Below are 14,978 nucleotides of genomic sequence, written 5' to 3'. Positions count from 1 at the left end.
AGACAACAAGAGGGGTACCATAAAAGGTGCGTGGGTGCAACAATCATGTGATTAATTCAGATATTTATCTTGTAAAAATTAAGTGATTCTAAGTTCAATTCAGGGTTATCACTCCCTAGGATTACTAACCACACAATAATATGGGGAAGGGGAAAAAGAAACCAGCTGATCAGCAGTGCAATAGGTTTGACATAAATAATAATTAAAGCAGAAAATAAATGAGGTTAATTTTAGGGTTACCGACTATTGAGCTTTGACGGTTGGCTAACCCTGAAAATTAGGAAAAAGAGAAAACAAATGCAAAGGGGTGAGTGCATTATCAATTCATCGACAGTTAAAGTTAACCCTAATAGAAAAGGGAAGGCAAAAGAAAATTAAAGATAAATATGAAATAAGACTTAGCTTTTGATCTGATATGGTTCGTAGTCGGGGGTAGCCTCGGGGTTAACCCTGAAAAATTGGCAAAGCAAAGGCAGACAAAAAAAAAGTGAGTGTAGGCGGAGTTCATTATATTTGAAGGCAAACCCTAATTTTAAATAAAATAACAAATATTTAAATAAGAATTAAATCGGGACTTAGCTTCGTAATGGGCGTGGCGCATAGTCAGAGGAAACCTTGTTGCTAACCCTAAAAAAAACGCACAAAGAAATATTTTTTCAGTGTAGGGAGTGATCTTCGTAAACCCTGATTAGGGTACGAACTAAATAAAAATTAAAAGAATAAATGATCGATTTAAATAATTATTGTTTTTTTCCACCTAACTAGTAGAAGACCCGTGCGTCCGCACGGGTAATTTAAAATCTTAAGATGAATAATGTAGTACAAACGCATAAAAATAAATTCGAAAACTCGAATGAGAAATGTTAAATTAAGATTCATAACATAATATATAGATATAATAAAGCTATATATAGTAGCTATTTTAAAAAAAAAATTGAAAATGCAATAGGCAAAAGAATATTATGGTGATAGCGACCCGTGAAAATAGTGAGTTTCATAATAAAATTCACGTAAGAAAAGTATTATGGTGATAGTGACCCGTAAAAATAGTGAGCTTCAATAAAATTCAATATCTTAGATCGGCTTGGTTGTTACTAATATATAATTGTTATTATAAAATTACTAATAACTGCAAATATTTAAAAATAAATATGTATACTATCACTAATATGATAAATCCAACATATCTAATAACTATAAATATTTATAAATATTACTAATAATTATAAATATTTATAAATATTTTATTGATTAAAATTAAAAATGTATTATGGCGATAATGTGATAGTGATCCATGAAAAATATTCTTTGTCAAACTGTACAACAACAATCTTCAGATATAATTAATGTCAAACATTTAGTAGAAGTCCCGTGCGATATCTTAAATTATTTGATAATTTAAAAAACAACGAATTTCAATTGAATAATTTAAAAAAAAATTTTTTTTTTAAATTTCCAATTATATTGGAAAATGGTGGTTAGGGGATTTTTACAAATAAAAATGAAAAAGAAGAAAGTATTATGTTGCTGCTTGAAGTTTGTCATAAAATGAAGAAGATTATTCTAGTCAATAGACTCTTCTAGTTAGTTGAGCATTAGATACTAATGAGGAACTCCCATTAACCAAATCTTCTACACTTCTAAAGAATGGAAGTATACCTAAGACCACCACCTATCTTGTAATTATTTTTGGAGACCTTTTGATAAGCTCAATTTTCTTAACAAATATTGATTATTTTAAACTACTAAACAACTTACTTAGTACGGTTACTTATATTTATCTAAATATATTTATCTCTATTAATATATTTGTAATAAGAAAAATATATACTTTAATACAAAGTAAAATAAATACCATCATTACAATATATATATATATATATATATATATATATATATATATATATATATATATATATATATATATATATATATATATATATATATATATATATATATATATATATATATATATATATATATATATATATAACTGGTTTTAGTTTTATGCATTTGCTAATTTCAGTTCAAAATTACTTTTCTTTCTGAATCTATTATTTATTTATTTTGGATAGTAGATTAGTGAAACAAATAGCACAACAAAAGTGATTCACACACTATGTGTACTGCATTAGCACATCAGTTTCGTCCTTTTCTGCTTCTTGTTTTAATATATTTGCTTCTTGATTCACACACACTTCACTTCTATATGGCACTTCTATATGGCATATAAAATGGAAGATATGTAGCACAACAAAAGTGAGCAACCATCATTTACAGAACCTATAGGCTTGAAAATTATCCTAAAAACACTTGTAACACAAACTTTCACAAACTTCTACATTTTAGAAATAAATAAAATAGTAGAAACGAATGCATGACTATACGAATCAGTACAAATTCCGAATGATTATATATATATATATATATATATATATATATATATATATATATATATATATATATATATATATAATCAGTACAAATTCCGAATGCATGACTTCAAGTATGAACATTTCATTCATTCAATTTCCTTTGTAATATTATATAGTCAATTGAATTAATTTGGCAAGTTAATGCTCCATCGCACATTAGAGTAATCTAGGATAATCAGAAATAAATTAGTTAAACAGGATAATTGCACCTAGTTCAGATGAGGCACCCAAAAAGTTTAAGCACCTTATAAGAAATAAAGAATAGAAGTAGTAGATGGAATGCACTTGATATCACATTTCAAGTCATTCCATCTTAAACTTTACGAAACCTAACAATGAGAAGGGCTTTCCATTCCACCGTCTCGGATTGTAATGCATACCTTTCTATTATACATATATTTTAACAACCATTTGAGTTCTACCGGGTTTTGAGTCCAAAGTGTACTATCGAGAAGGTCAGCAAGCTTTGTTTCAGCTGTCCGGCTGGATGTGCTAGAATCAGTTCCAGAGGCCACATGGTAATGGAGATATAATTAATATCCAATAGTCATTATTCTTTAAACATTCAATATTTTGATTATGAAATCATGTTTTTGGATAACACATTCAATATTAGTTATAAATAACAGTAGAAAATAACACAACAACAACATATCAGATTAACCAAATGGAAGAAAAACCACTACCGCCACCTACTATAAACCTGAGATAATTAAGTGACAAATCGACACCATACACCAAGATTAATACCACAAACTTGAGACTTGATGAACATCAAAATATCACTATCAAGTCTCTGTGCCTCAAAACATGATTCTAAATCAGGACTCTGCACCAGCCAATATAACTCTTACCAAAATCACAAAATACACTCAAATATCATATTCATCATCAACTAATTTGATCAATATCCATAACTTGTAACAGATGCAAAGATAAATCAGATATCAAATTTTAAAATAATATGCACAATGATCCAAGATATGTTGAAGTTAGATTCCCGAACAAACAGATGAGCAGCATATCCACTGCACCAGTAAAACTTCAATTTTGTTGGATCAAATTCGTTCCACCATTATAGGACAAAATCTGTAAGTAATTGAAATACAAGATTAAGAAATGCTATTTAAGTTACAAAGGACAGTACATACTTTGAAACCACCAAATAATCAAGTACATTACTCTAGTTGGATGCGAAACTTCATATCAAGTCAATATAATATGGAAAAGCATCATGAGTGTTGAAGTGTGACAAACTTACTACTTTCCAGTGAATATTATAAACCAGTTTAGTTAAGTTTCTCTGCTGATAGGATGAAAACATCACATTGAAACGTCAAATCATTATCAACATAAAATTGGTTAAGAAAGTACAATTTTTCTGCTACTTGACATTGATTTAACAGGAACAGGGACCAAGAATCATTGTAGTATGTTAAGGTATACAAAAAGCAGTTGAAGGCAAGGGGAAAACAACTGTACCTGGGAATACAGCAGTTGAGAAGGCCGAGTTGATGCGGAGTGTTGCAACTGGAGGCTACAACATCGAGAAAACATATTGAGTTCAAAAAATTGAAATTATAAAATATGATGGCATATTAGTATTTGGTCCTACATGTTATCCAATACTGCTACTTATATTTTAGCTATAAATAACTTACCCTGCTATTTAAGAAACTATGATGTTACATAGAGACCAAGAATCAAACATCATATAAACAACTTTTGACAAAATCAGGTGACTCTTCTAGCAGTATATAATGGAATAGTGAAAAATACTGAAAAATAAAGAGTTAGTTAAACACAATTGACATATAATGGAATAGTGCCTGAAGGAGCTTCTTGAACACTAATATATAAATCAACAAACATTATATAGTTTTCTTGAAAATTATACTCAAAAACAGTGCAACTATAATCAATATAAACTATGTTTTGAGAGATATTTATCTCAAAAACCATACTCTTAAAAGAATAATCCTGTAATAAATTATAGGCATTCTTCTACATTTTGTTACCATGACAGGAAAAAAATAAATGAATATTATAACCAAAAGAAAACAAAAAAGATAGAAATTATTTCCAACAAAACATCCATGTAATAGTTCATCTCTATGTTTGAGTTTATACCTGTTTTTCATTAAGTATATTAAACACCAAAATAAAAAATTAGATTTAAAAATGTCAAAGAAAGCACCAATTTCATTTGCAACAGCTTGTGCAATAAAAGTCTTACCAGATCCAGGGGATCCATACAACAAAATCCCTTTTGGTGGCTTAACACCAAATGACTTGAATAATTGTGGATGCCTCAATGGCAGTTCCACCAGTTCAAGAATCTGAGCTATCTACTTTCTAACACCCCCAACATCACCATAACCCACCTCATGTAGTCTATTCTTGTCTTCCCTTTTAACAGGCACTCCTTCACAAAAAATATCAGTGTCAGGCACAACAACACAATGCTCTCATACTCATTCAATAGCTTTGAATTTAATAAAAATATTAGAACAAAAGTTATAATATATGCCATCACAATAGTGAAATGTTACAATATGTACACAATAATGGGCAGATTCTACTGCTTGCAGAATTGAAAAATGGGCAGGACCCCTGTTGCTATACGTTTTTCCCACATAGACTCAATTACATGAAATCACTCCACGAAATCAGGGACAGATTTAATTACAGCTTACACTCAAACCAAAAGGAAAGAATAACATTCAAGGTTTAAATCAGAAGCGAAAACAAATCGAATGAGAAAAGGAATAAGTGAGGCAGAGAAATCGTTCTCACCAATTCATTGCATTGCCACTGGGAATCCGATGTTAGAAGTCAGATCACCTCTCCGAATTCGACGGAATCAACCACTATGCACAAACTGCCATGTTTCTAGAGCAGACACCACAACCGTATTGCGAGAACTGATGGAAGCAACGACGTTTCTAGAGCATGCACTGTCAGTCGGAAAGCATTAATCTTCAACGTTATTAGCATAGTTAGGTTTTGATGGCACAAGACTTGGCCTCAGGCAGGGCAGTCCTCCTATTCCAGACTTGGGCCTGGAAAATTGTAGAAAGGGTGCTAGAAGCTTCTTGTTTTGCCTTTTCCTTAAAGATAATATAATACATTCCACCAGAAACACATGATAGGTTTGACTTAACAACTTGAACAAATTCAAAATATAGATCCTAAGTAAATAAGCAAAACAAAAAAAAAAGATACTTACAAAATCAAAGGCCTGATTTATCCAGAAAGAATCAAAGTTATAGAGAGATTATGTGAAAGACAAAATTAACCATCAACGTTAAAAGATACTTACAAAATTGAAACAAACAAACAAAACTTACAGGGTTGCTCCCATAAGTTGGATTTAAGCTGAGTAATAGCTTTACCCAACCTCTGAGTTTGTTTTTTTCCTTCAAATTCATCATCATCTTCTCCATCTGATAACCAATACTTGCTTTTATTAGTTAGCATCACATTCACAACAATTTCAGCAACCTTGAAACATTAATCAATTCATAAACAATTTCAAAACAAAAATAAAACCAAACAAAGTAAGAATAAACATCAATAGCAGGCATATAAGTACCTGACGTTTTCCAAAATCATCGATTGATTTTTCATTCTCACCGATAATAGCTCATATGCCAAGGGAAGAAACTGGATCTGAAAAAATGAAATGAAACTAAATCGTTTGAAACACAACAAATCATCGGAAAACCCATACCGCCGACGACACAATCCGGACCACCGTAAAATCTTCTACCAATAATCAGATCTACACACACCCGGCAAACCCGTAGCCACCGTAACTTATATCGACACGGGCTTGGACGCACATCACTTCTTCACCATTCTCTCTGTCGATTGTTGGATTTCCGGTTATCCATCATAACCCTAATTTCATTTCTTGTTCTTTTTTGTCTATTATTTCTTTGCTTGAATTTTGGTGAATTGGCAGAGTTGTAGGGTTTCAGCGAAAAAGATAGAGAAGAGAATAAGAGAGAGAAGAGAGTTTGATATGGAAGAAGAGAGTGAAATGATTTTGAAATAGGAAAGAGAAAGAGAAAGAGAAAGAGGTAGACGAGAAGAAAGAAAGAGAAGCTAGAGAATTTTTTTGAAATATTTTTAAAAAGGAAACATAGAGGGAAACCATTGTCTATTGGGGAAAAGAAATTGTCTATTGGATAAAGTCAAAACACTCTATAATTTGAAAAATATGTGCCACTTGGATGAATGGGTTAATATCATTGGTTGGTTAATTTCATTGAATTAGCAAATTACCTAAATGCCCTTTATTTAGTGCAATTTTATTTTTCATTAAGGGTATTTTTGGGTGTTTGGTGGTATGTTTTATTCTTAGTTAGGTAGTTGATTAATTAAATCGATGGCGAAAATAAATTCGATTAAATATATGGTCTTACTATAATTTTTTATTAATTAAAAGAAATTAATTAGGATTTATTAAATTATTTGAATAAGAGAAAATATTTAAATAACACAAATTAAAATATAAATTTTATTTATTTTTTTGAAAAAAAGGAAGTTTAGTAAAAAAACAATCTTATTAGGAAAATAATTAAGGGGAAGGAGAAAAAAACAATTAAACACACACACACATATATATATATATATATATATATATATATATATATATATATATATATATATATATATATATATATATATATATATATATGTGTGTGTGTGTGGATTATGTAATTGAAAATAAAAAAAAAATAAAAAAACTTAACTTTTAATCAGGTGTGGCGCGCGCGTGTGGTCCATGGTGTGGTCGCAGCTTCAGGAGCGTCGGATCTGTAGATTAATGAGATCGAACGGCTAGGAGGCGAAGGCACACAATATGAGTGTCATACCCCAATTTTTGACCCTAAGATCATACATCATTTGCATCTCAATCATTAATCAAGATCACAATCTTGAGATTTCATTTTTCGGTGTTATGTCTGCTTCGTCTTTGAGGGGAACTATCAAGCACCTAATTTTCTTTAATTTGTTTTATACTAACCCAAATACCAAAAACATTGCTTTGTTTCTTTGTAGGCTTTTGTTTTGTAGGTACCAAGCCAAGACATGCAATAAACAAGGCATTTTTCACATTTTTGACTGATGAAATCGATTTCCCTACTGGGTAAATCGATTACCCTACAGCAATCATCAACAAAATCACATTCTGGACAGCATGAAATCGATTTCCCTCCTGGGTAAATCGATTTCCCTAGTGTATTTTGCGCCAAATTCTCTTCTGGAATAGAGTGAAATCGATTTCACTCCTGGGGAAATCGATTTCCTTAAGGCGAAATTCAAAAAAATATAAGGAGGGAAGCTTGACATCATTTTGGCCCCTTTTTCTTTGATTATTTTTGATCATTTTACCAATTTTCCACCTCATCAAAATAAACCCCATTTTACCATTTAATTGCCACTTTAATCACCAATTAAACACAAGCTAATTACCAAATGCAAAAAGACCAAACTACCACTACTCTTGCTCTCATCCTATAAATAGAGGCCACTACTCTCTCATTTCTCAAGCTTGGAGAGCCAAAAAATTGCTTGCAAATTCATTTCTCACCCTTTCCAAAACCCTCACCCAAAGTTCATTTTCATAAGATTAGTGAGATTCACATTGAATCTTGCTAATTTTGAACTAAGCCTCCTACATTTCACTCTTTTCTTTGTTTGATCATCTCCAAATTTGAAGGATCTACACACCTTGTGCTTGCTCTTGAAGCTACTCCAAAATCTTTGTTCAAGAAGTGGTAATTTGCTAGATCCATGATGTAGATCTTTATTGCTTGTGTTCAATGCATCTTTGATGCTATATTGATTATATTTGCTGGTTTTGTGATGGAAAATTCGTGCTCAAGTTGATGTGTGATCATAAGGTGTTTGTATATTTGTTCAAATCAAGTTTCATGCCTTTAAATGTTGTTTTTGCTGAAATTTACACTGAGGAAATCGATTTCCTTAATGCTGAAATCGATTTCCTGCTGAACGTAACTTGTTTTTTTGAAAACTGCACTATGGAAATCGATTTCCCCCTGCATGAAATCGATTTCCAGCAGGCAGAATATGGTTTTTTGCCTTTTTTGTGATTGTTTTGGCTTCCTTCTTCCTACACTTCATTAATATCATTGGATCTAGGGTGTTGATAGGTTTGAAATGGCCTAATCCACCAAAATGGATGAATGATATTAATGATAGTGTGAGTTGATTATCTTTTGTGTTTTCATTCTTATTTTCATCTTATTTTTCTTTTGATCGATGAAAGTCTTAATATCTTGAGAATTCTATGGATTCTTGATGAAGACTAGATCAATTTGTTTTCATTCTTATCTTTTCATCTTATTTCCTTTTGATCGATGAAAGTCTTAATATCTTGAGAATTCTATGGATTCTTGATAAAGACTAGATCAATTTGTTTTCATTCTTATCTTTTTTCATCTTACTTTCTCTTGATCGATGAAAGTCTTGATATCTTGAGAATTCTATGGATTCTTGATAAAGGCTAGATCATTTCTTCTTCTCCTTCTTATTTCTTTTGATTGATAATCTTGATACATGGAGAGTACTCCTACATTTGTCCCGACTCGATAAAAGATCAAATATGGAAGAGAATTGTATGCGGTTGATTTATGACTTATGGAAATTTATCGTGTAGTCGCTATGATTTTATCAAGCTTCTGATAAGTTTCCATTGACCTTAAATCCGAGTACATCATTCACTCACCATCGATCTTCATTACTAACTTTGATAACATACTTGACAAGTTTCAAGATGGTTATCTTTAACATCTAACAACTAACTTTAATTTCCGCCATTTATTATACCGCTCTTTATATTTCTCGCTTTATCGCTTTATTTTATCATTTCATCATATTTACATTCCGCCATTTTCTCTTTGTCCATTTGGACGTTTATAATTCCGCTATTTTCTCTTTGTCCACTTGGACATATGTTTATGCTTCCGCTATTTTCCTTTTGTCCACTTGGACCATACTTTACTTTTATGCTAAAACACTAATAAACAACCAAAATCTAAAAAACACATAAGGCTCTCTTTGGACTATTGGTTACTATCCCTAGCATTTTGGAGATTCGTACTTATGGACCTAGTGCCTCTGGACTCTTATTCTGTTATTACTCTGCTGTTATTCTGTCTGTCTGGCATTGGATTGTTGTCTGTTTGTATGTGCAGGTATTTCCTTGAAAGCCCTTGATGGTTAATTCCAAGGCATTGAGATAAGGATTTTACCCGAAAACAGCCGTTACTCTGCCCGATTTTCGTCAGAATTTTAATGTGCTTAAAGCAAAGTGGTGCTAAGACAATAAGTTCATCTGGATCCCCCAAGTGTTAATGTGTTGGTATTGATAATTCCAAAGGATGGGAAATCTACCTTGACTCTTAATGTCAAGTGTTGGCTTCTTATTTCGGTTAGACCGTTCTTTTCCTTAGCTTTTATTTTACACAATAGGATAGCCTCTTCATCTCCTCCCACTTCTTAAATTTTCAAAATCTTCTCTCTTTTTACAAAACCTTCTTATGTTTGCAACCTTTTCAAAACCTTTTCTCAAAAATATCTTTCGCCCTTAGTGGCTTTTCTTCAAAAGTTTAGACACCGTTAATTGTCGAAACGAGTGGTTATACCCCACGATTTTGAAATTGATTGATATAATGAGATCTTTTCCGCGTGAGAGAGCTAGTGGCATACTCGTCGATTTTATCCGAGTTGGAGCCCTTCTTTCATTTGCGATGCAAAGAACTCGTTTGTTCTCATGCTCAAGATCAATGGCTGAGTATTTCTCTCCGACGACGATAAAGTGTTTATTCGTTTTTTTTAAAAAATGTTTTCCCAAAAAAAGCGGAACTACATTAGCTCTGACTTCTCCATTGCACCGAGGAGGTATGTAGGCCCAAAGCTAAACGCTTTGCCGAGCTTATTTTAAAAATAAAACAAACCTTTTTTAGCACACACACACACAGATTTTCAAAAAGGTTCCTGTGGAGTACCACAGATATGAGGGGTGCTTAAAACCTTCCCCTTGTATAAGCAACACCCGTACCTAAGATCTCTTCTTTTTGTTTTAAAAAACAAAGTTTGGGTTTTTTCGTTCTTTTACCTTTTCCTTTGGAAATAATAAAGCGCGGTGGCGACTTTCACTGAAATATTGAGTCGAGTCAATCCTATGGCTTCGATCTCTGATTTTCCCCGCTACAATGAGCATGAGTCATAACGCGCAGGATCACAAGATGTTCCAAGTTTGTTCGCGCGCTTTTGGGATTCGAATAGGCCAATCAGATGACGCCACGAGGTCATCTCCTTCCTCAGAACCGTCGCCTTAGGTCTTCCAGCTTTTACCTACGGACAGTTATCCGTTTCCATAGACCTGCATCTACGAATACAACAAAATGCAACAAGAAACGTTTCGCGACCCCATGGACGTGATCGTCCAGGCCTCACGGTTCTAATGGTACCAATGATTAGTTCCAATTTTACCTAAAACGAGAATCCCTAATTCGAGGTTTAAAACCCTAATAATGGCAGATCACAGTTTATGCGATCAAAAGTTAAATCGACCACCCAGAAACAATCCAAACATCACAGCAAGCAATTATATGCAACCAAATGTCATGTATGCATCGTAAATTAATGAGAACGAATGAAATTTTTTTATGAACAAACCGTGGATTGTTAGGAGTGATTCTGAGCGTGTAAGGGCTTGGAAGTGATCTGAATAGCTCCAGGGGAACTCAAGGAAGGTCTCTGAACCTATGGATCTCTCTGAATTACTCCCTAATTCCAAAACCGAGTTTCAGTTTCTTTGAGTTTTTGGAAGCTTGGCAAGGCACTTGAGACTGCAGAATTCGTAACCCTAGCATATGGTTCTCATCAGAATATATAGGAGATGGACTTTAGGTTATAATTTGAATCAAATATCTTCTAAATCATGAGATTGGATCTTGAAAAATTTGATTGAAAAGGTGTATTGAATCTTTCTATTTTTGCCTAATATTGACTCAATCTCTTCCAATTTCAATGTACACGAAATTATGTTGATATTGGGATATTATTGGTGATTGAATTGATCAAAAAATATAACTAAATCAAATCTCTTCAAATTTCTTTGATTTACTTGATTTAAATCATATTTTTAATGAATAGAAATTCAATAAAAATCAAATAATTGTCAAAAATTCGTGACATTGGCCTTGGACCTTCTATATGACTTGGGGAGCAAGATTGGGCCATAAAAACTTGGGCTCCTTTGCAAAAGAAATCAATTTGAGGCCTTTTATTTCACATTTTCCCTCTCAAATTTGTCCAACTTTGACAAGGCATATCTCCCTCAATTTTTTAGGTATGGAGGAGTTCTAGGACTTTTTAGAAACCATGAAGAGTCCTCTAACCAGTGTTTTTGGTCTCATGTCAAAATAGTTTTCCATGCTCCTTGTGTGTTCTTTTGAAAAGGATGACTTCTGGTTGACTTTTGAAAATGACCTATAATGTTTTGGTCCATATCTCCCAAATGAAGCATTTTTAGACTTGGCTTGTGAGAGACAAATTTGTAGAGAATAAAATTTCCTTCCAAATGAGCTTTGGATGGAAAATTTATGATGTTCCATGTAGGAGTTATGGCTGGTCAAAGTTCAGCTGACTTTCTCCTATGAAAACCCTAATTTAGAAACTTTTAAAATTGTTGATTTCTGATCTTTCCTTGATGAACCATGATCAATTCTTGATCAAATGGTGAATGATATTTCAATATGAGGATGTTGACAAAAAATCAGGAGTTTTGACTGTATTTTGACCACAGTTGACTTTTAGGTCAAACTAGTCGACTGTTGACTTTCTGAGCAATTGAGTGATCAACCCTTTGAATTGAGACTTGTATTTTGTCATGGAGGTAGTGTGGGATTTCATAGACCATATGAAATGTATTGGAGCTTTTGATCCATTGATTTTCCTTCAGAACAACAAAACCCTAAATCTTTGAGCCTTGTTTAGGACAGGGTGTCTTTGAGCTTTGTACCTTGATTTGAATTTGAACAAGAGAAATAGTATGGGAAAATTTTGGGGTATGACAACAACCACTACGCTGGACCAAACCCGGGGAAATTCATATTTGATCGCCTTCTACCAGGAGGAACTCCCCGGTGGCGCTCCCAATGTTACCATTCCCTTGATCGTCAGGGCCAGGATGGCAAACTTTGACGTTTTGCGCATCTTAATCGATCAGGGAAGCTCGGTAGATATTATGTACTCACAACTTTTCTCCACCCTACAGCTGAATGAGAGCAATCTTACTCCATATGTGGGCTCAGACTTACAGGGATTCAATGGTGTTGTGACCAAAACTTGGGGTTCGTAGAGTTGATCATATCATTTGGAGCTGCTGAGACGGCCAGGGCCATCAAATTCCAATTCTTTTTCATTGAATGTCCGTCCATCTACCAATGCATCTTCGTACGTCCCACTTTTGCAGAACTGATAGAAGTACCCTCGACTATCCACCTGTTTACGGTGATTTCCGGTAAACAACCGCTAGTCCTCCAAACTATAATAAATATGATTTGGTTACTCGCAGGATCGACTAGATTGATCCTAGGACACATAGTCGATTAGATTGTTATCAATATTCTTTAGAACCATGTTCATGATTCGTTGTCTTCGACAAATGTTATTCGATTAAAAACATACACTTTTTTAGTGATGACTTGATTATATGCGATTATGACTTTAAAATGTAGACAACGCATACAACATAACATGCAATTCTGTTAAAAAGAATCTTAAAACATAAAACTGTTAAAGATCTTGAACGTAAGTAACATGAAGATAAATAACATGAAAGTAAATAACATGAAAGTAAATAACATGAAAGTTAAAGATACAGTAATGTAAATGATAAGAAGTAAATAGAATGCAAGAATTTAAAGATATTCGAAGACGAAAAGCAATAAAAGATAATACTCATGTATTAAAATGGTGGTGTCATACGTACATTTTCTCAGCGAACTCGTTCTCGTTAACGCTTGATACTTGAGTAAATATGTGAGTGATTTGTACAAAATGAACACACGGAATCTTATCATGAAAACTCCTATTTATACTAGTTTCGACCATAACGGCCCTACGCTAATCTGCTGCCACGTTTCTCATAAGAACTTCCAGCGATGACATCTGTGAATAAGCAGTTACGTGACTATCTTCGAATTTCAAATCTTCCCGCCTGAGTCCATCTTCGACGCGTGGCAGTATGCTAATAAACACTTACTAACAAACACGCTAAATAATAATACTTAAGTAAATTTATAAATTTTGTCTAAGTCTTCGAGGATATATCCTTCCAATAGCTTTCAGTAGCCATCACCTTCATAAAAAACTTAGACATTTCCTGCTATCGAAACATGGCCATCAGTAGCCATTTTATACTTCTCAGAGATGGTCATCAGTAACCACCTTGCCTTCGATTATGCACTCCTTCGAAGCACATATATTTGTTCAACGAAATCTTCAGCTAACAAATTGCCCCCAATAAATGCCTGTTTCGAAGATCAACAGAAATAGGCGTTTTTTGCCATCATAAGATTTCGTCTCTTATTAAGTTTTGATAGTTCCAAGACTACTGACTAAACGTCATAATCATTGATAATCTCTGTTTCCGAAACGTCTTGTCATTCTCAAAATGTCTTCTCATAACTTACATTCCCACGTCCTTGACCTTACTTCCTGATTATTACTCCTATATACTAGGAGTAAAGCTGAATCTCTCGACCGCCATTGGATTAAATCATCATTCGCCACGTGTCCTTTGGGTTTTACCCAAAAGATTTTAAAAAAAGGGTTTCCGTTAAACCTTTAAATACTTTGGACTTGCACTCTTTTTACAACTTCTCATTCCTATTTCTCCGTCTTCTTCATCAAACAAAGGAACCCACATCTTCAAACTTTTCAAATCTGAATTTCTCAAAACTCATCCGATGGCTTCATCTTCCAACGTTCTTCAACCTGCTCTAAAGCTCCAATCCACCACACGGTCTGGTGAAAACGAACATATTCCAAACCCTAACATTGAAGAAGTTCGTGCTATTTACGCTTCCCAGGTAATCATACCCTTTGAACTTTCTGGAAAAACTTTTGCTTTTATGGGTCCATTGCCGGGTGAAGATAATCAAACCCTAAGTAAGTTCTTCCCTGCTTATTATAAGACTAGGCCATTAGTGAGCAAAGCTAACACAAATGAAGAGGGTTGCTCTCCTTCAGGAGAATCTGCTAATGTTGAAGAAACTTCAACCGTAGCCCCTTTGGCTTTGCCAAAAATTAGGTTAAATTATATGACCAACTTTGTAAAAGTGTTTAGGTCACTCCCTTTAGCCAAAGATCCTGACTTATACTTTGCCTGGTTAGAAAAAGTAGAGAAAAAGAAAGAATCTGACTGGAAATCGTTAGGAATCTACGATTTGATCCAACTATCAAAAACAGGCTTAACATATAACCAACCCATGTTAG

Source organism: Vicia villosa, unplaced genomic scaffold (assembly GCF_029867415.1).
Source record: "Vicia villosa cultivar HV-30 ecotype Madison, WI unplaced genomic scaffold, Vvil1.0 ctg.000011F_1_1, whole genome shotgun sequence".
NCBI lineage: Eukaryota > Viridiplantae > Streptophyta > Magnoliopsida > Fabales > Fabaceae > Vicia > Vicia villosa.
This window is presented reverse-complemented; position numbering follows the sequence as displayed.